A 24,508-nucleotide genomic window follows, 5' to 3' on the forward strand; every position below is an offset into this window, starting at 1 on the left:
GTCACAACTGCTTTTCTGATGCTCGGTCTTTTGATTGTCCATGATGGTAAAAACTCAAAAGATAATATAAGATATATTACCATCACATTATTTCAAGTTTTCATTATAAAAGCTACTTGTCAGAAGTGGGATTTGAAACCACGCCTCCATTCGGAGACCAGAATCCTCAACATTTGAGAAGGTTGAGGCACCTTGAGTCTGGCGCCTTAGACCACTCGGCCATTCTGACAGCCACAACTGGTTTTCTGATGCTCAGTCTTTTGATTGTCCATGATGGTAAAAACTCAAAAGATAATATAAGATATATTACCGTCACATTATTTCAAGTTTTCATTATAAAAGCTACTTGTCAGAAGTGGGATTTGAACCCACGCCTCCATTCGGAGACCAGAATCCTCAACATTTGAGAAGGTTGAAGCACCTTGAGTCTGGCGCCTTAGACCACTCGGCCATTCTGACAGTCAAAACTGGTTTTCTGATGCTCAGTCTTTTGATTGTCCATGATGGTAAAAACTCAAAAGATAATAGGAAATATTACCACGGCATTAATTCAAGTTTTCATTATAATATCTACTTGTCAGAAGTGGGATTTGAACCCATGCCTCCATTCGGAGATCAGAATCCTCAACATTTGAGAAATTTGAAGCAACTTGAGTCTGGCGCCTTAGACCACTCGGCCATTCTGACTGTCAGAACTGCTTTTCTGATGCTCAGTCTTTTGATTGTCCATGATGGTAAAAACTCAAAAGATAATATAAGATATATTACCATCACATTATTTCAAGTTTTCATTATAAAAGCTACTTGTCAGAAGTGGTATTTGAACCCACGCCTCCATTCGGAGACCAGAATCCTCTACATTTGAGAAGGTTGAAGCACCTTGAGTCTGGCGCCTTAGACTACTCGGCCATTCTGACACTCACAACTAGCTTTCTGATGCTCAGTCTTTTCATTATTCATGATGGTAAAAACTCAAAGAGGAATATAAGATTCATTACCTTCACGTTAATTCAAGTGTTCATTTTATAAGCTAGTTGTCAGAAGTGGGATTTAAAGCCATGCCTCCATTCGGAGACCAGAATCCTCAACATTTGAGAAGGTTGAAGCACCTTGAGTCTGGCGCCTTAGACCACTCGGCCATTCTGACAGTCACAGCTGCTATACTGATGCTCCCTCTTTTGATTGTCCATGATGGTATAAACTCAAAAGATAATATAAGATATATTAACATCACATTATTTCAAGTTTTCATTACAAAAGCTACTTGTCAGAAGTGGGATTTGAACCCACGTCTCCATTCGGAGACCAGAATCCTCAACATTTGAGAAGGTTGAAGCACCTTGAGTCTGGCGCCTTAGACCACTCGGCCATTGTGACAGCCACAAATGGTTTTCTGATGCTCAGTCTTTTGATTGTCCATGATGGTAAAAACTCAAAAGATAATAGGAAATATTACCACGGCATTAATTCAAGTTTTCATTATAATATCTACTTGTCAGAAGTGGGATTTGAACCCATGCCTCCATTCGGAGATCAGAATCCTCAACATTTGAGAAATTTGAAGCACCTTGAGTCTGGCGCCTTAGACCACTCGGCCATTCTGACTGTCACAACTGCTTTTCTGATGCTCCCTCTTTTGATTGTCCATGATGGTAAAAACTCAAAAGATAATATAAGATATATTACCGTCACATTATTTCAAGTTTTCATTATAAAAGCTACTTGTCAGAAGTGGTATTTGAACCCACGCCTCCATTCGGAGACCAGAATCCTCTACATTTGAGAAGGTTGAAGCACCTTGAGTCTGGCGCCTTAGACTACTCGGCCATTCTGACACTCACAACTAGCTTTCTGATGCTCAGTCTTTTCATTATTCATGATGGTAAAAACTCAAAGAGGAATATAAGATTCATTACCTTCACGTTAATTCAAGTGTTCATTTTATAAGCTAGTTGTCAGAAGTGGGATTTGAAGCCATGCCTCCATTCGGAGACCAGAATCCTCAACATTTGAGAAGGTTGAAGCACCTTGAGTCTGGCGCCTTAGACCACTCGGCCATTCTGACAGTCACAGCTGCTTTTCTGATGCTCCCTCTTTTGATTGTCCATGATGGTAAAAACTCAAAAGATAATATAAGATATATTAACATCACATTATTTCAAGTTTTCATTATAAAAGCTAGTTGTCAGAAGTGGGATTTGAACCCACGCCTCCATTCGAAGATCAGAATCCTCAGCATTTGAGAAGGTTGAAGCACCTTGAGTCTGGCGCCATAGACCACTGAGCCATTCTGACAGTCACAGCTGCTTTTCTGATGCTCAGTCTTTTGATTGTCCATGATGGTAAAAACTCAAAAGATAATATAAGATATATTACCATCACATTATTTCAAGTTTTCATTATAATAGATACTTGTCAGAAGTGGGATTTGAACCCACGCCTCCATTCGGAGACCAGAATCCTCAACATTTGAGAAGGTTTAAGCACCTTGAGTCTGGCGCCTTAGACCACTCGGCCATTCTGACAGCCACAACTGGTTTTCTGATGCTCAGTCTTTTGATTGTCAATGATGGTAAAAACTCAAAAGATAATATAAGATATATTATCGTCACATTATTTCAAGTTTTCATTACAAAAGCTACTTTTCAGAAGTGGGATTTGAACCCACACCTCCATTCGGAGACCAGAATCCTCAACATTTTGAGAAGGTTGAAGCACCTTGAGTCTGGCGCCTTAGACCACTCGGCCATTCTGACAGTCACAGCTGCTTTTCTGATGCTCAGTCTTTTGATTGTCCATGATGGTAAAAACTCAAACGATAATATAAGATATATTAACATCACATTATTTCAAGTTTTCATTACAAAAGCTACTTGTCAGAAGTGAGATTTGAACCCACGCCTCCATTCGGAGACCAGAATCCTCAACATTTGAGAAGGTTGAAGCACCTTGAGTCTGGCGCCTTAGACTACTCGGCCATTCTGACACTCACAACTAGCTTTCTGATGCTCAGTCTTTTCATTGTCCATGATGGTAAAAACTCAAAAGATAATATAAGATTCATTACCTTCACGTTAATTCAAGTGTTCATTTTAAAAGCTAGTTGTCAGAAGTGGGATTTGAACCCACGCCTCCATTCGGAGACCAGAATCCTCAACATTTGAGAAGGTTGAAGAACCTTGAGTCTGGCGCCTTACACAACTCGGCCATTCTGACAGTCACGGCTGCTTTTCTGATGCTCAGTCTTTTGATTGTCCATGATGGTAAAAACTCAAAAGATAATATAAGATATATTACAGTCACATTATTTCAAGTTTTCATTACAAAAGCTACATGTCAGAAGTGGGATTTGAACCCACGCCTCCATTCGGAGACCAGAATCCTCAACATTGAGAAGGTTGAAGCACCTTGAGTCTGGCGCCTTAGACCACTCGGCCATTCTGACAGTCACAACTGGTTTTCTGATGCTCAGTCTTTTGATTGTCCATGATGGTAAAAACTCAAAAGATAATATAAGATATATTACCATCACATTATTTCAAGTTTTCATTACAAAAGCTACATGCCAGAAGTGGGATTTGAACCCACGCCTCTATTCGGAGACCAGAATCCTCAACATTTGAGAAGGTTGAAGCACCTTGAGTCTGGCGCCTTAGACCACTCGGCCATTCTGACAGCCACAACTGATTGTCTGATGCTCAGTCTTTTCATTTTCCATGATGGTAAAAACGCAAAAGATAATATAAGATATATTACCATCACATTAATTCAAGTTTTCATTTTAAAAGCTACTTGTCAGAAGTGGGATTTGAACCCACGCCTCCATTCAGAGACCTGAATCCTCAACATTTGAGAAGGTTGAAGCACCTTGAGTCTGGCGCCTTAGACCACTCGGCCATTCTGACAGCCACAACTAGCGTTCTGATGCTCAGTCTTTTCATTATTCATGATGGTAAAAACTCAAAAAGGAATATAAGATTCATTACCTTCACGTTAATTCAAGTGTTCATTTTAAAAGCTAGTTGTCAGAAGTGGGATTTGAACCCACGCCTCTATTCGGAGACCAGAATCCTCAACATTTGAGAAGGTTGAAGCACCTTGAGTCTGGCGCCTTAGACCACTCGGCCATTGTGACTGTCACAACTGCTTTTCTGATGCTCGGTCTTTTGATTGTCCATGATGGTAAAAACTCAAAAGATAATATAAGATATATTACCATCACATTATTTCAAGTTTTCATTATAAAAGCTACTTGTCAGAAGTGGGATTTGAAACCACGCCTCCATTCGGAGACCAGAATCCTCAACATTTGAGAAGGTTGAAGCACCTTGAGTCTGGCGCCTTAGACCACTCGGCCATTCTGACAGCCACAACTGGTTTTCTGATGCTCAGTCTTTTGATTGTCCATGATGGTAAAAACTCAAAAGATAATATAAGATATATTACCGTCACATTATTTCAAGTTTTCATTATAAAAGCTACTTGTCAGAAGTGGGATTTGAACCCACGCCTCCATTCGGAGACCAGAATCCTCAACATTTGAGAAGGTTGAAGCACCTTGAGTCTGGCGCCTTAGACCACTCGGCCATTCTGACAGTCAAAACTGGCTTTCTGATGCTCAGTCTTTTGATTGTCCATGATGGTAAAAACTCAAAAGATAATAGGAAATATTACCACGGCATTAATTCAAGTTTTCATTATAATATCTACTTGTCAGAAGTGGGATTTGAACCCATGCCTCCATTCGGAGATCAGAATCCTCAACATTTGAGAAATTTGAAGCAACTTGATTCTGGCGCCTTAGACCACTCGGCCATTCTGACTGTCAGAACTGCTTTTCTGATGCTCAGTCTTTTGATTGTCCATGATGGTAAAAACTCAAAAGATAATATAAGATATATTACCATCACATTATTTCAAGTTTTCATTATAAAAGCTACTTGTCAGAAGTGGTATTTGAACCCACGCCTCCATTCGGAGACCAGAATCCTCTACATTTGAGAAGGTTGAAGCACCTTGAGTCTGGCGCCTTAGACTACTCGGCCATTCTGACACTCACAACTAGCTTTCTGATGCTCAGTATTTTCATTGTCCATGATGGTAAAAACTCAAAAGATAATATAAGATATATTACCTTCACATTAATTCAAGTTTTCATTATAAAAGCTAGTTGTCAGAAGTGGGATTTGAACCCACGCCTCCATTCGGAGACCTGAATCCTCAACATTTGAGAAGGTTGAAGCACCTTGAGTCTGGCGCCATAGACCACTCGGCCATTCTGACAGCCACAGGTAGCGTTCTGATGCTCAGTCTTTTGATTGTCCATGATGGTAAAAACTCAAAAAGGAATATAAGATTCATTACCTTCACGTTAATTCAAGTTTTCATTTTAAAAGCTAGTTGTCAGAAGTTGGATTTGAACCCACGCCTCCATTCGGAGACCAGAATCCTCAACATTTGAGAAGGTTGAAGCACCTTGAGTCTGGCGCCTTAGACCACTCGGCCATTCTGACTATCACAACTGCTTTTCTGATGCTCAGTCTTTTGATTGTCCATGATGGTAAAAACTCAAAAGATAATATAAGATATATTACCATCACATTATTTCAAGTTTTCATTACAAAAGCTACTTGTCAGAAGTGGGATTTGAACCCACGCCTCCATTCGGAGACCAGAATCCTCAACATTTGAGAAGGTTGAAGCACCTTGAGTCTGGCGCCTTAGACCACTCGGCCATTCTGACAGTCACAGCTGCTTTTCTGATGCTCAGTCTTTTGATTGTCCATGATGGTAAAAACTCAAAAGATAATATAAGATATATTACCATCACATTATTTCAAGTTTTCATTATAATAGATACTTGTCAGAAGTGGGATTTGAACCCACGCCTCCATTCGGAGACCAGAATCCTCAACATTTGAGAAGGTTTAAGCACCTTGAGTCTGGCGCCTTAGACCACTCGGCCATTCTGACAGCCACAACTGGTTTTCTGATGCTCAGTCTTTTGATTGTCAATGATGGTAAAAACTCAAAAGATAATATAAGATATATTATCGTCACATTATTTCAAGTTTTCATTACAAAAGCTACTTTTCAGAAGTGGGATTTGAACCCACACCTCCATTCGGAGACCAGAATCCTCAACATTTTGAGAAGGTTGAAGCACCTTGAGTCTGGCGCCTTAGACCACTCGGCCATTCTGACAGTCACAGCTGCTTTTCTGATGCTCAGTCTTTTGATTGTCCATGATGGTAAAAACTCAAACGATAATATAAGATATATTAACATCACATTATTTCAAGTTTTCATTACAAAAGCTACTTGTCAGAAGTGAGATTTGAACCCACACCTCCATTCGGAGACCAGAATCCTCAACATTTGAGAAGGTTGAAGCACCTTGAGTCTGGCGCCTTAGACTACTCGGCCATTCTGACACTCACAACTAGCTTTCTGATGCTCAGTCTTTTCATTGTCCATGATGGTAAAAACTCAAAAGATAATATAAGATTCATTACCTTCACGTTAATTCAAGTGTTCATTTTAAAAGCTAGTTGTCAGAAGTGGGATTTGAACCCACGCCTCCATTCGGAGACCAGAATCCTCAACATTTGAGAAGGTTGAAGAACCTTGAGTCTGGCGCCTTACACAACTCGGCCATTCTGACAGTCACGGCTGCTTTTCTGATGCTCAGTCTTTTGATTGTCCATGATGGTAAAAACTCAAAAGATAATATAAGATATATTACAGTCACATTATTTCAAGTTTTCATTACAAAAGCTACATGTCAGAAGTGGGATTTGAACCCACGCCTCCATTCGGAGACCAGAATCCTCAACATTGAGAAGGTTGAAGCACCTTGAGTCTGGCGCCTTAGACCACTCGGCCATTCTGACAGTCACACCTGGTTTTCTGATGCTCAGTCTTTTGATTGTCCATGATGGTAAAAACTCAAAAGATAATATAAGATATATTACCATCACATTATTTCAAGTTTTCATTACAAAAGCTACATGCCAGAAGTGGGATTTGAACCCACGCCTCTATTCGGAGACCAGAATCCTCAACATTTGAGAAGGTTGAAGCACCTTGAGTCTGGCGCCTTAGACCACTCGGCCATTCTGACAGCCACAACTGATTGTCTGATGCTCAGTCTTTTCATTTTCCATGATGGTAAAAACGCAAAAGATAATATAAGATATATTACCATCACATTAATTCAAGTTTTCATTTTAAAAGCTACTTGTCAGAAGTGGGATTTGAACCCACGCCTCCATTCGGAGACCAGAATCCTCTACATTTGAGAAGGTTGAAGCACCTTGAGTCTGGCGCCTTAGACTACTCGGCCATTCTGACACTCACAACTAGCTTTCTGATGCTCAGTCTTTTCATTATTCATGATGGTAAAAACTCAAAGAGGAATATAAGATTCATTACCTTCACGTTAATTCAAGTGTTCATTTTATAAGCTAGTTGTCAGAAGTGGGATTTGAAGCCATGCCTCCATTCGGAGACCAGAATCCTCAACATTTGAGAAGGTTGAAGCACCTTGAGTCTGGCGCCTTAGACCACTCGGCCATTCTGACAGTCACAGCTGCTTTTCTGATGCTCCCTCTTTTGATTGTCCATGATGGTAAAAACTCAAAAGATAATATAAGATATATTAACATCACATTATTTCAAGTTTTCATTATAAAAGCTAGTTGTCAGAAGTGGGATTTGAACCCACGCCTCCATTCGAAGATCAGAATCCTCAGCATTTGAGAAGGTTGAAGCACCTTGAGTCTGGCGCCATAGACCACTGAGCCATTCTGACAGTCACAGCTGCTTTTCTGATGCTCAGTCTTTTGATTGTCCATGATGGTAAAAACTCAAAAGATAATATAAGATATATTACCATCACATTATTTCAAGTTTTCATTATAATAGATACTTGTCAGAAGTGGGATTTGAACCCACGCCTCCATTCGGAGACCAGAATCCTCAACATTTGAGAAGGTTTAAGCACCTTGAGTCTGGCGCCTTAGACCACTCGGCCATTCTGACAGCCACAACTGGTTTTCTGATGCTCAGTCTTTTGATTGTCAATGATGGTAAAAACTCAAAAGATAATATAAGATATATTATCGTCACATTATTTCAAGTTTTCATTACAAAAGCTACTTTTCAGAAGTGGGATTTGAACCCACACCTCCATTCGGAGACCAGAATCCTCAACATTTTGAGAAGGTTGAAGCACCTTGAGTCTGGCGCCTTAGACCACTCGGCCATTCTGACAGTCACAGCTGCTTTTCTGATGCTCAGTCTTTTGATTGTCCATGATGGTAAAAACTCAAACGATAATATAAGATATATTAACATCACATTATTTCAAGTTTTCATTACAAAAGCTACTTGTCAGAAGTGAGATTTGAACCCACGCCTCCATTCGGAGACCAGAATCCTCAACATTTGAGAAGGTTGAAGCACCTTGAGTCTGGCGCCTTAGACTACTCGGCCATTCTGACACTCACAACTAGCTTTCTGATGCTCAGTCTTTTCATTGTCCATGATGGTAAAAACTCAAAAGATAATATAAGATTCATTACCTTCACGTTAATTCAAGTGTTCATTTTAAAAGCTAGTTGTCAGAAGTGGGATTTGAACCCACGCCTCCATTCGGAGACCAGAATCCTCAACATTTGAGAAGGTTGAAGAACCTTGAGTCTGGCGCCTTACACAACTCGGCCATTCTGACAGTCACGGCTGCTTTTCTGATGCTCAGTCTTTTGATTGTCCATGATGGTAAAAACTCAAAAGATAATATAAGTTATATTACAGTCACATTATTTCAAGTTTTCATTACAAAAGCTACATGTCAGAAGTGGGATTTGAACCCACGCCTCCATTCGGAGACCAGAATCCTCAACATTGAGAAGGTTGAAGCACCTTGAGTCTGGCGCCTTAGACCACTCGGCCATTCTGACAGTCACAACTGGTTTTCTGATGCTCAGTCTTTTGATTGTCCATGATGGTAAAAACTCAAAAGATAATATAAGATATATTACCATCACATTATTTCAAGTTTTCATTACAAAAGCTACATGCCAGAAGTGGGATTTGAACCCACGCCTCTATTCGGAGACCAGAATCCTCAACATTTGAGAAGGTTGAAGCACCTTGAGTCTGGCGCCTTAGACCACTCGGCCATTCTGACAGCCACAACTGATTGTCTGATGCTCAGTCTTTTCATTTTCCATGATGGTAAAAACGCAAAAGATAATATAAGATATATTACCATCACATTAATTCAAGTTTTCATTTTAAAAGCTACTTGTCAGAAGTGGGATTTGAACCCACGCCTCCATTCAGAGACCTGAATCCTCAACATTTGAGAAGGTTGAAGCACCTTGAGTCTGGCGCCTTAGACCACTCGGCCATTCTGACAGCCACAACTAGCGTTCTGATGCTCAGTCTTTTCATTATTCATGATGGTAAAAACTCAAAAAGGAATATAAGATTCATTACCTTCACGTTAATTCAAGTGTTCATTTTAAAAGCTAGTTGTCAGAAGTGGGATTTGAACCCACGCCTCTATTCGGAGACCAGAATCCTCAACATTTGAGAAGGTTGAAGCACCTTGAGTCTGGCGCCTTAGACCACTCGGCCATTGTGACTGTCACAACTGCTTTTCTGATGCTCGGTCTTTTGATTGTCCATGATGGTAAAAACTCAAAAGATAATATAAGATATATTACCATCACATTATTTCAAGTTTTCATTATAAAAGCTACTTGTCAGAAGTGGGATTTGAAACCACGCCTCCATTCGGAGACCAGAATCCTCAACATTTGAGAAGGTTGAAGCACCTTGAGTCTGGCGCCTTAGACCACTCGGCCATTCTGACAGCCACAACTGGTTTTCTGATGCTCAGTCTTTTGATTGTCCATGATGGTAAAAACTCAAAAGATAATATAAGATATATTACCGTCACATTATTTCAAGTTTTCATTATAAAAGCTACTTGTCAGAAGTGGGATTTGAACCCACGCCTCCATTCGGAGACCAGAATCCTCAACATTTGAGAAGGTTGAAGCACCTTGAGTCTGGCGCCTTAGACCACTCGGCCATTCTGACAGTCAAAACTGGTTTTCTGATGCTCAGTCTTTTGATTGTCCATGATGGTAAAAACTCAAAAGATAATAGGAAATATTACCACGGCATTAATTCAAGTTTTCATTATAATATCTACTTGTCAGAAGTGGGATTTGAACCCATGCCTCCATTCGGAGATCAGAATCCTCAACATTTGAGAAATTTGAAGCAACTTGATTCTGGCGCCTTAGACCACTCGGCCATTCTGACTGTCAGAACTGCTTTTCTGATGCTCAGTCTTTTGATTGTCCATGATGGTAAAAACTCAAAAGATAATATAAGATATATTACCATCACATTATTTCAAGTTTTCATTATAAAAGCTACTTGTCAGAAGTGGTATTTGAACCCACGCCTCCATTCGGAGACCAGAATCCTCTACATTTGAGAAGGTTGAAGCACCTTGAGTCTGGCGCCTTAGACTACTCGGCCATTCTGACACTCACAACTAGCTTTCTGATGCTCAGTATTTTCATTGTCCATGATGGTAAAAACTCAAAAGATAATATAAGATATATTACCTTCACATTAATTCAAGTTTTCATTATAAAAGCTAGTTGTCAGAAGTGGGATTTGAACCGACGCCTCCATTCGGAGACCTGAATCCTCAACATTTGAGAAGGTTGAAGCACCTTGAGTCTGGCGCCATAGACCACTCGGCCATTCTGACAGCCACAGGTAGCGTTCTGATGCTCAGTCTTTTGATTGTCCATGATGGTAAAAACTCAAAAAGGAATATAAGATTCATTACCTTCACGTTAATTCAAGTTTTCATTTTAAAAGCTAGTTGTCAGAAGTTGGATTTGAACCCACGCCTCCATTCGGAGACCAGAATCCTCAACATTTGAGAAGGTTGAAGCACCTTGAGTCTGGCGCCTTAGACCACTCGGCCATTCTGACTATCACAACTGCTTTTCTGATGCTCAGTCTTTTGATTGTCCATGATGGTAAAAACTCAAAAGATAATATAAGATATATTACCATCACATTATTTCAAGTTTTCATTACAAAAGCTACTTGTCAGAAGTGGGATTTGAACCCACGCCTCCATTCAGAGACCAGAATCCTCAACATTTGAGAAGGTTGAAGCACCTTGAGTCTGGCGCCTTAGACCACTCGGCCATTCTGACAGTCACAGCTGCTTTTCTGATGCTCAGTCTTTTGATTGTCCATGATGGTAAAAACTCAAAAGATAATATAAGATATATTACCATCACATTATTTCAAGTTTTCATTATAATAGATACTTGTCAGAAGTGGGATTTGAACCCACGCCTCCATTCGGAGACCAGAATCCTCAACATTTGAGAAGGTTTAAGCACCTTGAGTCTGGCGCCTTAGACCACTCGGCCATTCTGACAGCCACAACTGGTTTTCTGATGCTCAGTTTTTTTTTATTGTCAATGATGGTAAAAACTCAAAAGATAATATAAGATATATTATCGTCACATTATTTCAAGTTTTCATTACAAAAGCTACTTTTCAGAAGTGGGATTTGAACCCACACCTCCATTCGGAGACCAGAATCCTCAACATTTTGAGAAGGTTGAAGCACCTTGAGTCTGGCGCCTTAGACCACTCGGCCATTCTGACAGTCACAGCTGCTTTTCTGATGCTCAGTCTTTTGATTGTCCATGATGGTAAAAACTCAAACGATAATATAAGATATATTAACATCACATTATTTCAAGTTTTCATTACAAAAGCTACTTGTCAGAAGTGAGATTTGAACCCACGCCTCCATTCGGAGACCAGAATCCTCAACATTTGAGAAGGTTGAAGCACCTTGAGTCTGGCGCCTTAGACTACTCGGCCATTCTGACAGTCACAACTGGTTTTCTGATGCTCAGTCTTTTGATTGTCCATGATGGTAAAAACTCAAAAGATAATATAAGATATATTACCATCACATTATTTCAAGTTTTCATTACAAAAGCTACATGCCAGAAGTGGGATTTGAACCCACGCCTCTATTCGGAGACCAGAATCCTCAACATTTGAGAAGGTTGAAGCACCTTGAGTCTGGCGCCTTAGACCACTCGGCCATTCTGACAGCCACAACTGATTGTCTGATGCTCAGTCTTTTCATTTTCCATGATGGTAAAAACGCAAAAGATAATATAAGATATATTACCATCACATTAATTCAAGTTTTCATTTTAAAAGCTACTTGTCAGAAGTGGGATTTGAACCCACGCCTCCATTCAGAGACCTGAATCCTCAACATTTGAGAAGGTTGAAGCACCTTGAGTCTGGCGCCTTAGACCACTCGGCCATTCTGACAGCCACAACTAGCGTTCTGATGCTCAGTCTTTTCATTATTCATGATGGTAAAAACTCAAAAAGGAATATAAGATTCATTACCTTCACGTTAATTCAAGTGTTCATTTTAAAAGCTAGTTGTCAGAAGTGGGATTTGAACCCACGCCTCTATTCGGAGACCAGAATCCTCAACATTTGAGAAGGTTGAAGCACCTTGAGTCTGGCGCCTTAGACCACTCGGCCATTGTGACTGTCACAACTGCTTTTCTGATGCTCGGTCTTTTGATTGTCCATGATGGTAAAAACTCAAAAGATAATATAAGATATATTACCATCACATTATTTCAAGTTTTCATTATAAAAGCTACTTGTCAGAAGTGGGATTTGAAACCACGCCTCCATTCGGAGACCAGAATCCTCAACATTTGAGAAGGTTGAAGCACCTTGAGTCTGGCGCCTTAGACCACTCGGCCATTCTGACAGCCACAACTGGTTTTCTGATGCTCAGTCTTTTGATTGTCCATGATGGTAAAAACTCAAAAGATAATATAAGATATATTACCGTCACATTATTTCAAGTTTTCATTATAAAAGCTACTTGTCAGAAGTGGGATTTGAACCCACGCCTCCATTCGGAGACCAGAATCCTCAACATTTGAGAAGGTTGAAGCACCTTGAGTCTGGCGCCTTAGACCACTCGGCCATTCTGACAGTCAAAACTGGTTTTCTGATGCTCAGTCTTTTGATTGTCCATGATGGTAAAAACTCAAAAGATAATAGGAAATATTACCACGGCATTAATTCAAGTTTTCATTATAATATCTACTTGTCAGAAGTGGGATTTGAACCCATGCCTCCATTCGGAGATCAGAATCCTCAACATTTGAGAAATTTGAAGCAACTTGATTCTGGCGCCTTAGACCACTCGGCCATTCTGACTGTCAGAACTGCTTTTCTGATGCTCAGTCTTTTGATTGTCCATGATGGTAAAAACTCAAAAGATAATATAAGATATATTACCATCACATTATTTCAAGTTTTCATTATAAAAGCTACTTGTCAGAAGTGGTATTTGAACCCACGCCTCCATTCGGAGACCAGAATCCTCTACATTTGAGAAGGTTGAAGCACCTTGAGTCTGGCGCCTTAGACTACTCGGCCATTCTGACACTCACAACTAGCTTTCTGATGCTCAGTATTTTCATTGTCCATGATGGTAAAAACTCAAAAGATAATATAAGATATGTTACCTTCACATTAATTCAAGTTTTCATTATAAAAGCTAGTTGTCAGAAGTGGGATTTGAACCCACGCCTCCATTCGGAGACCTGAATCCTCAACATTTGAGAAGGTTGAAGCACCTTGAGTCTGGCGCCATAGACCACTCGGCCATTCTGACAGCCACAGGTAGCGTTCTGATGCTCAGTCTTTTGATTGTCCATGATGGTAAAAACTCAAAAAGGAATATAAGATTCATTACCTTCACGTTAATTCAAGTTTTCATTTTAAAAGCTAGTTGTCAGAAGTTGGATTTGAACCCACGCCTCCATTCGGAGACCAGAATCCTCAACATTTGAGAAGGTTGAAGCACCTTGAGTCTGGCGCCTTAGACCACTCGGCCATTCTGACTATCACAACTGCTTTTCTGATGCTCAGTCTTTTGATTGTCCATGATGGTAAAAACTCAAAAGATAATATAAGATATATTACCATCACATTATTTCAAGTTTTCATTACAAAAGCTACTTGTCAGAAGTGGGATTTGAACCCACGCCTCCATTCGGAGACCAGAATCCTCAACATTTGAGAAGGTTGAAGCACCTTGAGTCTGGCGCCTTAGACCACTCGGCCATTCTGACAGTCACAGCTGCTTTTCTGATGCTCAGTCTTTTGATTGTCCATGATGGTAAAAACTCAAAAGATAATATAAGATATATTACCATCACATTATTTCAAGTTTTCATTATAATAGATACTTGTCAGAAGTGGGATTTGAACCCACTCCTCCATTCGGAGACCAGAATCCTCAACATTTGAGAAGGTTTAAGCACCTTGAGTCTGGCGCCTTAACCCACTCGGCCATTCTGACAGCCACAACTGGTTTTCTGATGCTCAGTCTTTTGATTGTCAATGATGGTAAAAACTCAAAAGATAATATAAGATATATTATCGTCACATTATTTCAAGTTTTCATTACAAAAGCTACTTTTCAGAAGTGGGATTTGAACCCACACCTCAATTCGGAGACCAGAATCCTCAACATTTTGAGAAGGTTGAAGCACCTTGAGTCTGGCGCCTTAGACCACTCGGCCATTCTGACAGTCACAGCTGCTTTTCTGATGCTCAGTCTTTTGATTGTCCATGATGGTAAAAACTCAAACGATAATATAAGATATATTAACATCACATTATTTCAAGTTTTCATTACAAAAGCTACTTGTCAGAAGTGAGATTTGAACCCACGCCTCCATTCGGAGACCAGAATCCTCAACATTTGAGAAGGTTGAAGCACCTTGAGTCTGGCGCCTTAGACTACTCGGCCATTCTGACACTCACAACTAGCTTTCTGATGCTCAGTCTTTTCATTGTCCATGATGGTAAAAACTCAAAAGATAATATAAGATTCATTACCTTCACGTTAATTCAAGTGTTCATTTTAAAAGCTAGTTGTCAGAAGTGGGATTTGAACCCACGCCTCCATTCGGAGACCAGAATCCTCAACATTTGAGAAGGTTGAAGAACCTTGAGTCTGGCGCCTTACACAACTCGGCCATTCTGACAGTCACGGCTGCTTTTCTGATGCTCAGTCTTTTGATTGTCCATGATGGTAAAAACTCAAAAGATAATATAAGATATATTACAGTCACATTATTTCAAGTTTTCATTACAAAAGCTACATGTCAGAAGTGGGATTTGAACCCACGCCTCCATTCGGAGACCAGAATCCTCAACATTGAGAAGGTTGAAGCACCTTGAGTCTGGCGCCTTAGACCACTCGGCCATTCTGACAGTCACAACTGGTTTTCTGATGCTCAGTCTTTTGATTGTCCATGATGGTAAAAACTCAAAAGATAATATAAGATATATTACCATCACATTATTTCAAGTTTTCATTACAAAAGCTACATGCCAGAAGTGGGATTTGAACCCACGCCTCTATTCGGAGACCAGAATCCTCAACATTTGAGAAGGTTGAAGCACCTTGAGTCTGGCGCCTTAGACCACTCGGCCATTCTGACAGCCACAACTGATTGTCTGATGCTCAGTCTTTTCATTTTCCATGATGGTAAAAACGCAAAAGATAATATAAGATATATTACCATCACATTAATTCAAGTTTTCATTTTAAAAGCTACTTGTCAGAAGTGGGATTTGAACCCACGCCTCCATTCGGAGACCAGAATCCTCTACATTTGAGAAGGTTGAAGCACCTTGAGTCTGGCGCCTTAGACTACTCGGCCATTCTGACACTCACAACTAGCTTTCTGATGCTCAGTCTTTTCATTATTCATGATGGTAAAAACTCAAAGAGGAATATAAGATTCATTACCTTCACGTTAATTCAAGTGTTCATTTTATAAGCTAGTTGTCAGAAGTGGGATTTGAAGCCATGCCTCCATTCGGAGACCAGAATCCTCAACATTTGAGAAGGTTGAAGCACCTTGAGTCTGGCGCCTTAGACCACTCGGCCATTCTGACAGTCACAGCTGCTTTTCTGATGCTCCCTCTTTTGATTGTCCATGATGGTAAAAACTCAAAAGATAATATAAGATATATTAACATCACATTATTTCAAGTTTTCATTATAAAAGCTAGTTGTCAGAAGTGGGATTTGAACCCACGCCTCCATTCGAAGATCAGAATCCTCAGCATTTGAGAAGGTTGAAGCACCTTGAGTCTGGCGCCATAGACCACTGAGCCATTCTGACAGTCACAGCTGCTTTTCTGATGCTCAGTCTTTTGATTGTCCATGATGGTAAAAACTCAAAAGATAATATAAGATATATTACCATCACATTATTTCAAGTTTTCATTATAATAGATACTTGTCAGAAGTGGGATTTGAACCCACGCCTCCATTCGGAGACCAGAATCCTCAACATTTGAGAAGGTTTAAGCACCTTGAGTCTGGCGCCTTAGACCACTCGGCCATTCTGACAGCCACAACTGGTTTTCTGATGCTCAGTCTTTTGATTGTCAATGATGGTAAAAACTCAAAAGATAATATAAGATATATTATCGTCACATTATTTCAAGTTTTCATTACAAAAGCTACTTTTCAGAAGTGGGATTTGAACCCACACCTCCATTCGGAGACCAGAATCCTCAACATTTTGAGAAGGTTGAAGCACCTTGAGTCTGGCGCCTTAGACCACTCGGCCATTCTGACAGTCACAGCTGCTTTTCTGATGCTCAGTCTTTTGATTGTCCATGATGGTAAAAACTCAAACGATAATATAAGATATATTAACATCACATTATTTCAAGTTTTCATTACAAAAGCTACTTGTCAGAAGTGAGATTTGAACCCACGCCTCCATTCGGAGACCAGAATCCTCAACATTTGAGAAGGTTGAAGCACCTTGAGTCTGGCGCCTTAGACTACTCGGCCATTCTGACACTCACAACTAGCTTTCTGATGCTCAGTCTTTTCATTGTCCATGATGGTAAAAACTCAAAAGATAATATAAGATTCATTACCTTCACGTTAATTCAAGTGTTCATTTTAAAAGCTAGTTGTCAGAAGTGGGATTTGAACCCACGCCTCCATTCGGAGACCAGAATCCTCAACATTTGAGAAGGTTGAAGAACCTTGAGTCTGGCGCCTTACACAACTCGGCCATTCTGACAGTCACGGCTGCTTTTCTGATGCTCAGTCTTTTGATTGTCCATGATGGTAAAAACTCAAAAGATAATATAAGATATATTACAGTCACATTATTTCAAGTTTTCATTACAAAAGCTACATGTCAGAAGTGGGATTTGAACCCACGCCTCCATTCGGAGACCAGAATCCTCAACATTGAGAAGGTTGAAGCACCTTGAGTCTGGCGCCTTAGACCACTCGGCCATTCTGACAGTCACAACTGGTTTTCTGATGCTCAGTCTTTTGATTGTCCATGATGGTAAAAACTCAAAAGATAATATAAGATATATTACCATCACATTATTTCAAGTTTTCATTACAAAAGCTACATGCCAGAAGTGGGATTTGAACCCACGCCTCTATTCGGAGACCAGAATCCTCAACATTTGAGAAGGTTGAAGCACCTTGAGTCTGGCGCCTTAGACCACTCGGCCATTCTGACAGCCACAACTGATTGTCTGATGCTCAGTCTTTTCATTTTCCATGATGGTAAAAACGCAAAAGATAATATAAGATATATTACCATCACATTAATTCAAGTTTTCATTTTAAAAGCTACTTGTCAGAAGTGGGATTTGAACCCACGCCTCCATTCAGAGACCTGAATCCTCAACATTTGAGAAGGTTGAAGCACCTTGAGTCTGGCGCCTTAGACCACTCGGCCATTCTGACAGCCACAACTAGCGTTCTGATGCTCAGTCTTTTCATTATTCATGATGGTAAAAACTCAAAAAGGAATATAAGATTCATTACCTTCACGTTAATTCAAGTGTTCATTTTAAAAGCTAGTTGTCAGAAGTGGGATTTGAACCCACGCCTCTATTCGGAGACCAGAATCCTCAACATTTGAGAAGGTTGAAGCACCTTGAGTCTGGCGCCTTAGACCACTCGGCCATTGTGACTGTCACAACTGCTTTTCTGATGCTCGGTCTTTTGATTGTCCATGATGGTAAAAACTCAAAAGATAATATAAGATATATTACCATCACATTATTTCAAGTTTTCATTATAAAAGCTACTTGTCAGAAGTGGGATTTGAAACCACGCCTCCATTCGGAGACCAGAATCCTCAACATTTGAGAAGGTTGAAGCACCTTGAGTCTGGCGCCTTAGACCACTCGGCCATTCTGACAGCCACAACTGGTTTTCTGATGCTCAGTCTTTTGATTGTCCATGATGGTAAAAACTCAAAAGATAATATAAGATATATTACCGTCACATTATTTCAAGTTTTCATTATAAAAGCTACTTGTCAGAAGTGGGATTTGAACCCACGCCTCCATTCGGAGACCAGAATCCTCAACATTTGAGAAGGTTGAAGCACCTTGAGTCTGGCGCCTTAGACCACTCGGCCATTCTGACAGTCAAAACTGGTTTTCTGATGCTCAGTCTTTTGATTGTCCATGATGGTAAAAACTCAAAAGATAATAGGAAATATTACCACGGCATTAATTCAAGTTTTCATTATAATATCTACTTGTCAGAAGTGGGATTTGAACCCATGCCTCCATTCGGAGATCAGAATCCTCAACATTTGAGAAATTTGAAGCAACTTGATTCTGGCGCCTTAGACCACTCGGCCATTCTGACTGTCAGAACTGCTTTTCTGATGCTCAGTCTTTTGATTGTCCATGATGGTAAAAACTCAAAAGATAATATAAGATATATTACCATCACATTATTTCAAGTTTTCATTATAAAAGCTACTTGTCAGAAGTGGTATTTGAACCCACGCCTCCATTCGGAGACCAGAATCCTCTACATTTGAGAAGGTTGAAGCACCTTGAGTCTGGCGCCTTAGACTACTCGGCCATTCTGACACTCACAACTAGCTTTCTGATGCTCAGTATTTTCATTGAACATGATGGTAAAAACTCAAAAGATAATATAAGATATATTACCTTCACATTAATTCAAGTTTTCATTATAAAAGCTAGTTGTCAGAAGTGGGATTTGAACCCACGCCTCCATTCGGAGACCTGAATCCTCAACATTTGAGAAGGTTGAAGCACCTTGAGTCTGGCGCCATAGACCACTCGGCCATTCTGACAGCCACAGGTAGCGTTCTGATGCTCAGTCTTTTGATTGTCCATGATGGTAAAAACTCAAAAAGGAATATAAGATTCATTACCTTCACGTTAATTCAAGTTTTCATTTTAAAAGCTAGTTGTCAGAAGTTGGATTTGAACCCACGCCTCCATTCGGAGACCAGAATCCTCAACATTTGAGAAGGTTGAAGCACCTTGAGTCTGGCGCCTTAGACCACTCGGCCATTCTGACTATCACAACTGCTTTTCTGATGCTCAGTCTTTTGATTGTCCATGATGGTAAAAACTCAAAAGATAATATAAGATATATTACCATCACATTATTTCAAGTTTTCATTACAAAAGCTACTTGTCAGAAGTGGGATTTGAACCCACGCCTCCATTCGGAGACCAGAATCCTCAACATTTGAGAAGGTTGAAGCACCTTGAGTCTGGCGCCTTAGACCACTCGGCCATTCTGACAGTCACAGCTGCTTTTCTGATGCTCAGTCTTTTGATTGTCCATGATGGTAAAAACTCAAAAGATAATATAAGATATATTACCATCACATTATTTCAAGTTTTCATTATAATAGATACTTGTCAGAAGTGGGATTTGAACCCACGCCTCCATTCGGAGACCAGAATCCTCAACATTTGAGAAGGTTTAAGCACCTTGAGTCTGGCGCCTTAGACCACTCGGCCATTCTGACAGCCACAACTGGTTTTCTGATGCTCAGTCTTTTGATTGTCAATGATGGTAAAAACTCAAAAGATAATATAAGATATATTATCGTCACATTATTTCAAGTTTTCATTACAAAAGCTACTTTTCAGAAGTGGGATTTGAACCCACACCTCCATTCGGAGACCAGAATCCTCAACATTTTGAGAAGGTTGAAGCACCTTGAGTCTGGCGCCTTAGACCACTCGGCCATTCTGACAGTCACAGCTGCTTTTCTGATGCTCAGTCTTTTGATTGTCCATGATGGTAAAAACTCAAACGATAATATAAGATATATTAACATCACATTATTTCAAGTTTTCATTACAAAAGCTACTTGTCAGAAGTGAGATTTGAACCCACGCCTCCATTCGGAGACCAGAATCCTCAACATTTGAGAAGGTTGAAGCACCTTGAGTCTGGCGCCTTAGACTACTCGGCCATTCTGACACTCACAACTAGCTTTCTGATGCTCAGTCTTTTCATTGTCCATGATGGTAAAAACTCAAAAGATAATATAAGATTCATTACCTTCACGTTAATTCAAGTGTTCATTTTAAAAGCTAGTTGTCAGAAGTGGGATTTGAACCCACGCCTCCATTCGGAGACCAGAATCCTCAACATTTGAGAAGGTTGAAGAACCTTGAGTCTGGCGCCTTACACAACTCGGCCATTCTGACAGTCACGGCTGCTTTTCTGATGCTCAGTCTTTTGATTGTCCATGATGGTAAAAACTCAAAAGATAATATAAGATATATTACAGTCACATTATTTCAAGTTTTCATTACAAAAGCTACATGTCAGAAGTGGGATTTGAACCCACGCCTCCATTCGGAGACCAGAATCCTCAACATTGAGAAGGTTGAAGCACCTTGAGTCTGGCGCCTTAGACCACTCGGCCATTCTGACAGTCACAACTGGTTTTCTGATGCTCAGTCTTTTGATTGTCCATGATGGTAAAAACTCAAAAGATAATATAAGATATATTACCATCACATTATTTCAAGTTTTCATTACAAAAGCTACATGCCAGAAGTGGGATTTGAACCCACGCCTCTATTCGGAGACCAGAATCCTCAACATTTGAGAAGGTTGAAGCACCTTGAGTCTGGCGCCTTAGACCACTCGGCCAGTCTGACAGCCACAACTGATTGTCTGATGCTCAGTCTTTTCATTTTCCATGATGGTAAAAACGCAAAAGATAATATAAGATATATTACCATCACATTAATTCAAGTTTTCATTTTAAAAGCTACTTGTCAGAAGTGGGATTTGAACCCACGCCTCCATTCAGAGACCTGAATCCTCAACATTTGAGAAGGTTGAAGCACCTTGAGTCTGGCGCCTTAGACCACTCGGCCATTCTGACAGCCACAACTAGCGTTCTGATGCTCAGTCTTTTCATTATTCATGATGGTAAAAACTCAAAAAGGAATATAAGATTCATTACCTTCACGTTAATTCAAGTGTTCATTTTAAAAGCTAGTTGTCAGAAAAGGGATTTGAACCCACGCCTCTATTCGGAGACCAGAATCCTCAACATTTGAGAAGGTTGAAGCACCTTGAGTCTGGCGCCTTAGACCACTCGGCCATTGTGACTGTCACAACTGCTTTTCTGATGCTCGGTCTTTTGATTGTCCATGATGGTAAAAACTCAAAAGATAATATAAGATATATTACCATCACATTATTTCAAGTTTTCATTATAAAAGCTACTTGTCAGAAGTGGGATTTGAAACCACGCCTCCATTCGGAGACCAGAATCCTCAACATTTGAGAAGGTTGAAGCACCTTGAGTCTGGCGCCTTAGACCACTCGGCCATTCTGACAGCCACAACTGGTTTTCTGATGCTCAGTCTTTTGATTGTCCATGATGGTAAAAACTCAAAAGATAATATAAGATATATTACCGTCACATTATTTCAAGTTTTCATTATAAAAGCTACTTGTCAGAAGTGGGATTTGAACCCACGCCTCCATTCGGAGACCAGAATCCTCAACATTTGAGAAGGTTGAAGCACCTTGAGTCTGGCGCCTTAGACCACTCGGCCATTCTGACAGTCAAAACTGGTTTTCTGATGCTCAGTCTTTTGATTGTCCATGATGGTAAAAACTCAAAAGATAATAGGAAATATTACCACGGCATTAATTCAAGTTTTCATTATAATATCTACTTGTCAGAAGTGGGATTTGAACCCATGCCTCCATTCGGAGATCAGAATCCTCAACATTTGAGAAATTTGAAGCAACTTGATTCTGGCGCCTTAGACCACTCGGCCATTCTGACTGTCAGAACTGCTTTTCTGATGCTCAGTCTTTTGATTGTCCATGATGGTAAAAACTCAAAAGATAATATAAGATATATTACCATCACATTATTTCAAGTTTTCATTATAAAAGCTACTTGTCAGAAGTGGTATTTGAACCCACGCCTCCATTCGGAGACCAGAATCCTCTACATTTGAGAAGGTTGAAGCACCTTGAGTCTGGCGCCTTAGACTACTCGGCCATTCTGACACTCACAACTAGCTTTCTGATGCTCAGTATTTTCATTGTCCATGATGGTAAAAACTCAAAAGATAATATAAGATATATTACCTTCACATTAATTCAAGTTTTCATTATAAAAGCTAGTTGTCAGAAGTGGGATTTGAACCCACGCCTCCATTCGGAGACCTGAATCCTCAACATTTGAGAAGGTTGAAGCACCTTGAGTCTGGCGCCATAGACCACTCGGCCATTCTGACAGCCACAGGTAGCGTTCTGATGCTCAGTCTTTTGATTGTCCATGATGGTAAAAACTCAAAAAGGAATATAAGATTCATTACCTTCACGTTAATTCAAGTTTTCATTTTAAAAGCTAGTTGTCAGAAGTTGGATTTGAACCCACGCCTCCATTCGGAGACCAGAATCCTCAACATTTGAGAAGGTTGAAGCACCTTGAGTCTGGCGCCTTAGACCACTCGGCCATTCTGACTATCACAACTGCTTTTCTGATGCTCAGTCTTTTGATTGTCCATGATGGTAAAAACTCAAAAGATAATATAAGATATATTACCATCACATTATTTCAAGTTTTCATTACAAAAGCTACTTGTCAGAAGTGGGATTTGAACCCACGCCTCCATTCGGAGACCAGAATCCTCAACATTTGAGAAGGTTGAAGCACCTTGAGTCTGGCGCCTTAGACCACTCGGCCATTCTGACAGCCACAACTGGTTTACTGATGCTCAGTCTTTTGATTGGCCATGATGGTAAAAACTCAAAGGATAATATAAGATATATTACCATCACATTATTTCAAGTTTTCATTACAAAAGCTGCTTGTCAGAAGTGGGATTTGAACCCACGCCTCCATTCGGAGACCAGAATCCTCAACATTTGAGAAGGTTGAAGCACCTTGAGTCTGGCGCCTTAAACCACTCGGCCATTCTGACAGCCACAACTGGTTTTCTGATGCTCAGTCTTTTGATTGTCCATGATGGTAAAAACTCAAAAGATAATATAAGATATATTACCGTGACATTATTTCAAGTTTTCATTATAAAAGCTACTTGTCAGAAGGGGGATTTGAACCCACGCCTCCATTCGGAGACCAGAATCCTCAACATTTTGAGAAGGTTGAAGCACCTTGAGTCTGGCGCCTTAGACCACCCGGCCATTCTGACAGTCACAGCTGCTTTTCTGATGCTCAGTCTTTTGATTGTCCATGATGGTAAAAACTCAAACGATAATATAAGATATATTACCGTCACATTATTTCAAGTTTTCATTATAAAAGCTACTTGTCAGAAGTGGGATTTGAACCCACGCCTCCATTCGGAGACCAGAATCCTCAACATTTTGAGAAGGTTGAAGCACCTTGAGTCTGGCGCCTTAGACCACTCGGCCATTCTGACAGTCACAGCTGCTTTTCTGATGCTCAGTCTTTTGATTGTCCATGATGGTAAAAACTCAAACGATAATATAAGATATATTAACATCACATTATTTCAAGTTTTCATTACAAAAGCTACTTGTCAGAAGTGGGATTTGAACCCACGCCTCCATTCGGAGACCAGAATCCTCAAAATTTGAGAAGGTTGAAGCACCTTGAGTCTGGCGCCTTAGACTACTCGGCCATTCTGACACTCACAACTAGCTTTCTGATGCTCAGTCTATTCATTGTCCATGATGGTAAAAACTCAAAAGATAATATAAGATTCATTACCTTCACGTTAATTCAAGTGTTCATTTTAAAAGCTAGTTGTCAGAAGTGGGATTTGAACCCACGCCTCCATTCGGAGACCAGAATCCTCAACATTTGAGAAGGTTGAAGAACCTTGAGTCTGGCGCCTTAGACAACTCGGCCATTCTGACAGTCACGGCTGCTTTTCTGATGCTCAGTCTTTTGATTGTCCATGATGGTAAAAACTCAAAAGATAATATAAGATATATTACCATCACATTATTTCAAGTTTTCATTACAAAAGCTACATGTCAGAAGTGGGATTTGAA

The 24,508-nt window shown here is 40.1% G+C and overlaps 25 non-coding genes across 25 annotated transcripts; all 25 read right to left on the reverse strand.

Moving 5' to 3' along the window:
- Window positions 1–347: 347 nt before the first annotated feature.
- Window positions 348–459, reverse strand: trnal-caa (transfer RNA leucine (anticodon CAA)). Its single transcript has 2 exons — window positions 422–459; window positions 348–393 (listed from the first exon to the last, which is right to left on the reverse strand). It is a non-coding gene; the product is annotated as a tRNA-Leu (tRNA).
- Window positions 460–2,413: 1,954 nt separating this feature from the next.
- On the reverse strand, window positions 2,414–2,525 carry trnal-caa (transfer RNA leucine (anticodon CAA)). The gene is made up of 2 exons: window positions 2,488–2,525; window positions 2,414–2,459 (listed from the first exon to the last, which is right to left on the reverse strand). It is a non-coding gene; the product is annotated as a tRNA-Leu (tRNA).
- Window positions 2,526–3,334: 809 nt separating this feature from the next.
- trnal-caa (transfer RNA leucine (anticodon CAA)) lies at window positions 3,335–3,445 on the reverse strand. Its single transcript has 2 exons — window positions 3,408–3,445; window positions 3,335–3,380 (listed from the first exon to the last, which is right to left on the reverse strand). It is a non-coding gene; the product is annotated as a tRNA-Leu (tRNA).
- Window positions 3,446–4,483: 1,038 nt separating this feature from the next.
- Window positions 4,484–4,595, reverse strand: trnal-caa (transfer RNA leucine (anticodon CAA)). The gene is made up of 2 exons: window positions 4,558–4,595; window positions 4,484–4,529 (listed from the first exon to the last, which is right to left on the reverse strand). It is a non-coding gene; the product is annotated as a tRNA-Leu (tRNA).
- A 1,036-nt stretch (window positions 4,596–5,631) lies between these two features.
- On the reverse strand, window positions 5,632–5,743 carry trnal-caa (transfer RNA leucine (anticodon CAA)). Its single transcript has 2 exons — window positions 5,706–5,743; window positions 5,632–5,677 (listed from the first exon to the last, which is right to left on the reverse strand). It is a non-coding gene; the product is annotated as a tRNA-Leu (tRNA).
- Window positions 5,744–5,861: 118 nt separating this feature from the next.
- On the reverse strand, window positions 5,862–5,973 carry trnal-caa (transfer RNA leucine (anticodon CAA)). The gene is made up of 2 exons: window positions 5,936–5,973; window positions 5,862–5,907 (listed from the first exon to the last, which is right to left on the reverse strand). It is a non-coding gene; the product is annotated as a tRNA-Leu (tRNA).
- An 809-nt stretch (window positions 5,974–6,782) lies between these two features.
- On the reverse strand, window positions 6,783–6,893 carry trnal-caa (transfer RNA leucine (anticodon CAA)). The gene is made up of 2 exons: window positions 6,856–6,893; window positions 6,783–6,828 (listed from the first exon to the last, which is right to left on the reverse strand). It is a non-coding gene; the product is annotated as a tRNA-Leu (tRNA).
- A 1,038-nt stretch (window positions 6,894–7,931) lies between these two features.
- Window positions 7,932–8,043, reverse strand: trnal-caa (transfer RNA leucine (anticodon CAA)). The gene is made up of 2 exons: window positions 8,006–8,043; window positions 7,932–7,977 (listed from the first exon to the last, which is right to left on the reverse strand). It is a non-coding gene; the product is annotated as a tRNA-Leu (tRNA).
- An 809-nt stretch (window positions 8,044–8,852) lies between these two features.
- Window positions 8,853–8,963, reverse strand: trnal-caa (transfer RNA leucine (anticodon CAA)). The gene is made up of 2 exons: window positions 8,926–8,963; window positions 8,853–8,898 (listed from the first exon to the last, which is right to left on the reverse strand). It is a non-coding gene; the product is annotated as a tRNA-Leu (tRNA).
- A 1,038-nt stretch (window positions 8,964–10,001) lies between these two features.
- trnal-caa (transfer RNA leucine (anticodon CAA)) lies at window positions 10,002–10,113 on the reverse strand. Its single transcript has 2 exons — window positions 10,076–10,113; window positions 10,002–10,047 (listed from the first exon to the last, which is right to left on the reverse strand). It is a non-coding gene; the product is annotated as a tRNA-Leu (tRNA).
- Window positions 10,114–11,149: 1,036 nt separating this feature from the next.
- On the reverse strand, window positions 11,150–11,261 carry trnal-caa (transfer RNA leucine (anticodon CAA)). Its single transcript has 2 exons — window positions 11,224–11,261; window positions 11,150–11,195 (listed from the first exon to the last, which is right to left on the reverse strand). It is a non-coding gene; the product is annotated as a tRNA-Leu (tRNA).
- A 118-nt stretch (window positions 11,262–11,379) lies between these two features.
- On the reverse strand, window positions 11,380–11,491 carry trnal-caa (transfer RNA leucine (anticodon CAA)). The gene is made up of 2 exons: window positions 11,454–11,491; window positions 11,380–11,425 (listed from the first exon to the last, which is right to left on the reverse strand). It is a non-coding gene; the product is annotated as a tRNA-Leu (tRNA).
- A 1,501-nt stretch (window positions 11,492–12,992) lies between these two features.
- On the reverse strand, window positions 12,993–13,104 carry trnal-caa (transfer RNA leucine (anticodon CAA)). Its single transcript has 2 exons — window positions 13,067–13,104; window positions 12,993–13,038 (listed from the first exon to the last, which is right to left on the reverse strand). It is a non-coding gene; the product is annotated as a tRNA-Leu (tRNA).
- A 1,036-nt stretch (window positions 13,105–14,140) lies between these two features.
- trnal-caa (transfer RNA leucine (anticodon CAA)) lies at window positions 14,141–14,252 on the reverse strand. The gene is made up of 2 exons: window positions 14,215–14,252; window positions 14,141–14,186 (listed from the first exon to the last, which is right to left on the reverse strand). It is a non-coding gene; the product is annotated as a tRNA-Leu (tRNA).
- A 1,039-nt stretch (window positions 14,253–15,291) lies between these two features.
- Window positions 15,292–15,402, reverse strand: trnal-caa (transfer RNA leucine (anticodon CAA)). The gene is made up of 2 exons: window positions 15,365–15,402; window positions 15,292–15,337 (listed from the first exon to the last, which is right to left on the reverse strand). It is a non-coding gene; the product is annotated as a tRNA-Leu (tRNA).
- Window positions 15,403–16,440: 1,038 nt separating this feature from the next.
- trnal-caa (transfer RNA leucine (anticodon CAA)) lies at window positions 16,441–16,552 on the reverse strand. The gene is made up of 2 exons: window positions 16,515–16,552; window positions 16,441–16,486 (listed from the first exon to the last, which is right to left on the reverse strand). It is a non-coding gene; the product is annotated as a tRNA-Leu (tRNA).
- Window positions 16,553–17,361: 809 nt separating this feature from the next.
- Window positions 17,362–17,472, reverse strand: trnal-caa (transfer RNA leucine (anticodon CAA)). Its single transcript has 2 exons — window positions 17,435–17,472; window positions 17,362–17,407 (listed from the first exon to the last, which is right to left on the reverse strand). It is a non-coding gene; the product is annotated as a tRNA-Leu (tRNA).
- Window positions 17,473–18,510: 1,038 nt separating this feature from the next.
- Window positions 18,511–18,622, reverse strand: trnal-caa (transfer RNA leucine (anticodon CAA)). Its single transcript has 2 exons — window positions 18,585–18,622; window positions 18,511–18,556 (listed from the first exon to the last, which is right to left on the reverse strand). It is a non-coding gene; the product is annotated as a tRNA-Leu (tRNA).
- A 1,036-nt stretch (window positions 18,623–19,658) lies between these two features.
- On the reverse strand, window positions 19,659–19,770 carry trnal-caa (transfer RNA leucine (anticodon CAA)). The gene is made up of 2 exons: window positions 19,733–19,770; window positions 19,659–19,704 (listed from the first exon to the last, which is right to left on the reverse strand). It is a non-coding gene; the product is annotated as a tRNA-Leu (tRNA).
- Window positions 19,771–19,888: 118 nt separating this feature from the next.
- Window positions 19,889–20,000, reverse strand: trnal-caa (transfer RNA leucine (anticodon CAA)). Its single transcript has 2 exons — window positions 19,963–20,000; window positions 19,889–19,934 (listed from the first exon to the last, which is right to left on the reverse strand). It is a non-coding gene; the product is annotated as a tRNA-Leu (tRNA).
- Window positions 20,001–20,809: 809 nt separating this feature from the next.
- Window positions 20,810–20,920, reverse strand: trnal-caa (transfer RNA leucine (anticodon CAA)). The gene is made up of 2 exons: window positions 20,883–20,920; window positions 20,810–20,855 (listed from the first exon to the last, which is right to left on the reverse strand). It is a non-coding gene; the product is annotated as a tRNA-Leu (tRNA).
- Window positions 20,921–21,958: 1,038 nt separating this feature from the next.
- trnal-caa (transfer RNA leucine (anticodon CAA)) lies at window positions 21,959–22,070 on the reverse strand. The gene is made up of 2 exons: window positions 22,033–22,070; window positions 21,959–22,004 (listed from the first exon to the last, which is right to left on the reverse strand). It is a non-coding gene; the product is annotated as a tRNA-Leu (tRNA).
- Window positions 22,071–23,106: 1,036 nt separating this feature from the next.
- Window positions 23,107–23,218, reverse strand: trnal-caa (transfer RNA leucine (anticodon CAA)). Its single transcript has 2 exons — window positions 23,181–23,218; window positions 23,107–23,152 (listed from the first exon to the last, which is right to left on the reverse strand). It is a non-coding gene; the product is annotated as a tRNA-Leu (tRNA).
- Window positions 23,219–23,336: 118 nt separating this feature from the next.
- On the reverse strand, window positions 23,337–23,448 carry trnal-caa (transfer RNA leucine (anticodon CAA)). The gene is made up of 2 exons: window positions 23,411–23,448; window positions 23,337–23,382 (listed from the first exon to the last, which is right to left on the reverse strand). It is a non-coding gene; the product is annotated as a tRNA-Leu (tRNA).
- A 349-nt stretch (window positions 23,449–23,797) lies between these two features.
- Window positions 23,798–23,910, reverse strand: trnal-caa (transfer RNA leucine (anticodon CAA)). Its single transcript has 2 exons — window positions 23,873–23,910; window positions 23,798–23,843 (listed from the first exon to the last, which is right to left on the reverse strand). It is a non-coding gene; the product is annotated as a tRNA-Leu (tRNA).
- Window positions 23,911–24,508: the final 598 nt, after the last annotated feature.

The sequence above is a fragment of the Pseudorasbora parva genome, chromosome 15, assembly GCF_024679245.1.
Source record: "Pseudorasbora parva isolate DD20220531a chromosome 15, ASM2467924v1, whole genome shotgun sequence".
NCBI lineage: Eukaryota > Metazoa > Chordata > Actinopteri > Cypriniformes > Gobionidae > Pseudorasbora > Pseudorasbora parva.